This window comes from Falco naumanni, chromosome 2, assembly GCF_017639655.2.
Source record: "Falco naumanni isolate bFalNau1 chromosome 2, bFalNau1.pat, whole genome shotgun sequence".
Lineage (NCBI taxonomy): Eukaryota > Metazoa > Chordata > Aves > Falconiformes > Falconidae > Falco > Falco naumanni.
The window spans coordinates 80,571,386-80,575,287 of record NC_054055.1 but is presented as its reverse complement, the minus strand read 5'-3'; positions in this window follow the sequence as shown (position 1 = coordinate 80,575,287).

Sequence of the window (3,902 nt, the reverse complement as noted above, 5' to 3'; positions counted from 1 at the left end):
ATTCAGTAGCTCAAAGACATCTAAAAGTCATCCTTTCACCTCTAACTACCTCGGCACTGTTCCCAAGCAGCTCATTTTTACACCCCATGTGGACAGCAACCACAAATATCCAGTAAGAAGGACACATGCAACTGGTAGGCAAGGGCTGAGTTCCATGGAGGCCCCCAGCAAGAAAATGGGTCGATAAAATCTTGCTGTATCTTGAAGGCATAAATAATGCAGAGAATGCAGGCTCGCAGGCTGGACCATGGAGATTTCTTGTGCCAAAGGATACCTATTTCGACTGGTCATCTTTTTTACTGTGCTGGCAATGGGTCTCAACAGAAATCTAAATCTCTTGAAGGTTCTACAGTTGACAACTGCATAAAGTTATGGTTCAGTGTAAGATTTCAAAACAATAAAAACACTGAAGCTAGATTTTATGCGCTACAGTACCATTACTCCTTCCCAAAATCTACATGAAACATGTACAGAAACAGAAATATGCTAACATATGCACAGAACACAAAACTTCTTACGCTTTGCAGGCTCAACCTGCAACTTTTGGACAGGTAATATGCAGAATGATTATCTGGGGTTATAAAAACTACTCAGTGGGATACATTACAACGACCTCTTTATATATTGTGAAAACAGGTATTTAAGAACTGGACAGTAGAAGCTGACCCCTGAAAATGCTACTACCTCTGTCCATGAATAGCAGAGCTCATGATTAACTTTGGTGACACTCAGCAGTTAATTTATGCACTCACTAGTGCTGTGTGGCAGTGTCATGCACACAGCAATGATCAGCCTGTCACAAACTGTTTCAGAGGACATGACAGTGTCGTTTTCTGCCTCCTTCTAGTTCCCAACAGCTTTTCAAATTATCGTATGTTATAAATGGCTTTCAGTACAGAACGAAAGGAAAGAAATTCCTGAGCAACTGCAGCGTATCAGGCTGTTCTGGAAGGAAAATGGATACACAAGAAGATAATTTTCTCAAAAAGAACACATCATGTGGGACAGTATCTCTGCAGCTACCACCGCGATCCCCTCTGCAGAAATGCAGACCAGTTATCTACCACAGTCAACCTGCTCTGGAAGAGCCTAAGGCTAGCTACTGCCAAAACCAGCGTTGATGTTTTCTAATATTCCTGCTTTTGGCAGGAATATCCAATAATATCCTAATACCCAATCTAAACCTCCCCTGCTGCAACTTGAGGCCATTTCATCTTGTCCTATCGCTTGCTACTTGGGAGAAGAGACCAGTGCACCTGCCTACAGCCTCCTGTCAGGTAGTTGTAGAGAGCGATCAGGTCCCCCATGAGTTGCCTTTTCTCTAGACTAAACAACCCCAGTTCCCTCAGCTACTTCTCGTAACACTTGTGCTCTAGACCCTTCACCAGCTCCTGCACCCTTTAACATTTCCTTCTCAAAGAGTGCACAGCCTTCCTCGACTCCTCTGCCCTCCAGGCCTGCCTCCCAAAGGACACTGTCACCCAGTCTCCTCAACAGGCCAAGGTCAGCCCTCCAGAAGTCTCAAGGCAGCAGTTCTGCTGAGCCCCCTCCACACTTCTCCAAGAATTGAAAACTCCATCATTTCATGATCGCTATGCCCAAGACAGCCTCCAACCATCACTTAACCCAGAAGTCCTTCTCTGTTCACAAAGAACATGTCCAGCGGGGCGCCTTCCCTAGCTGGCTGACTCACCAGCTGTGTCAAAGTTTCTCTTCCACACACTCCAGGAACCTCCTAGACTGTTTCCTCTCCACTGTATTGTATTTCCAGCAGACATCTGGTAAGGTGAAATCTCCCATGAGAACAAGGACTAGTGATTGTGAGACTTCTCCCAGCTGCTTATAGAATATTTCACTGGGTGGTCTACAACAGACTCCCACCACGGTATCTGCCTTGTTGGCCTCCTTTCTGATTCTTGCCCCTGAACAGTCAACCTTATCATCACCATCATTAAAATCTAGACAATCAAAACACTCCCTAACATACAGGGGTACCCTACCACCTCTGGTTCCTTCCCTATGCCTTCTGAAGATTTTATAGCCATCCATTGCAGCACTCCAGTTGTGACAGTCATCAGACCATTTCTGTGATGGCAACTATGTCATAGTTTTCCTGCCCCACAACGGCTTCCAGCTCCTCCTGTTCGCCACCCACACTGTGTGCACAGGTGTAGATGTACTTCAGCTGGGCTACTGACCCTGCCACCTTTTGGAGGGGAGAGGCCTTAATTTCTATTCTTGTGTGCTTCGGTGGTTTCTAACACATCAATGACCCTTGTGTCTTTGCTGCTATGTAGAAGTCTATTCCCTACCTCCACTGAGACGGCAGACTGAGGGACCTTGCTAGTACACTGTCCCCTCAAACACTAGCATGCTGGTTTCTCTCTAGTGAGCCTGGTTTTATCCCTTTCCCTCTTCAAATCTAGTTTAAAGCTCTTTCAGTGAGCTCTGCTAATTCCTGCACAAAGATCCTTTTCTCCCTTTGGGACAGGTGTTTCCCATCTGTCTCCAGCAGGCCTGGTGTTGTGTAGACCAACCCATCATCAAAGAATCTAAAATTCTGCCGGTGACAGCGGGCTTGGAGCCAGGTATTGATCTGCTGGCTCTTCCTGTTTCTTCCCTCATCACTCCCTGCAACTGGAAGGACAGAGAAGAACATTGCCTGTGCTCCTGATCCCTTAACTGGTTGTCCCAGTGTCCTGAAGTCTCTCTTGATGGCCCTCAGACTTGTTGCAACTTCATCACTGCCTACCTGAAAAACCAACAATGCATAATAACCTGAGGCCATACAGGGTCAGCAGCTTTCTGTTCACATCTCAACCCGGGCCCCAGGGAGGCAGCAGAATTCCCTAAGAAGTGGGTCTGGTCTGCATGTTGGGCCTTCTGTTCCCCTCAGGAAAGTGTCCTATTACAACAACCTGTCTTTTTATCTTTATGGAAATGCGCCATGCCAGTTTTGATGCAGGGCACAGGCCAACTTAACCTTGGCGACACCTCCACACTGGATGAACCATCACCCTCATTACTGTTTGGTTCCACTTGCAGAGCCTCATACCTGTTTATGCACGGGCACCTGGGCAGGCACAGAGGAGACGCGCCTGCTGCACTGGGCAGGAACCTGTCGCCATTGCCCCTATCCCTTCAGTCACTGTGTTCAGCCAGGTGGAGAGAGGGTAGGGAGTCCTCCGTGTCACGTGGCCTGTCTGCCTGTTGGGCCTGTCTCAGGGAAAGCAGGGTGCAATTCCAGTAGTCTACTTTAATCCCACTCCCTGATACTCCTCACGCTCCTCGCCTCCCCTCGGCACTCTGTCACTAAGCGGAGGAGTTGCTCTCCCCGAGCGCACGTCCCACCTCTCCGCTCACCGCTGCCATCCGGTATGGGCGTAAGAGCAGGGCACAGCCGGCAGCCCAGCACTGGCTGCGTGTTCCCACCGGAGCTCTGCCTGGGCAGCTGTGCCAGCCGTGGTGGGCACAGAGCCTAGAGAGGCCATGGCTTTCTGCCAGGTGGATACCACTGCTCCCTGGTCAAGCTGGCAGGGCTTCAGTGCCTGCCCTGCCACACAAACTGCCACACCGTGCCACTGCTTATACGCCATGCCTTGTTTGCCCACCCTGATTGCTCATGCACCCTGAGGGCTTATTTTTTTTTTGGGGGGGGAGCTGGCTGCTGTTGCTCCTGGCCCTGCCCAGGTGCCATCAGCTGCTATCGTGCAAGCTGAGGGATCCTGGCAGCATTTGGCTCCCCTGAGGTTTCTCCAATTCAGGAAATCCCGCGTGCACTGTGCTGGAGCACTCCACTCCCACTCGTGCCAGCATCAGAGCTGCTTGCCTCAGCAACCGAGTCCTTTTATTATTTCCTATTATTACAGAGAAAAGTAGATGATCTGGGCCTCTAATTTTAG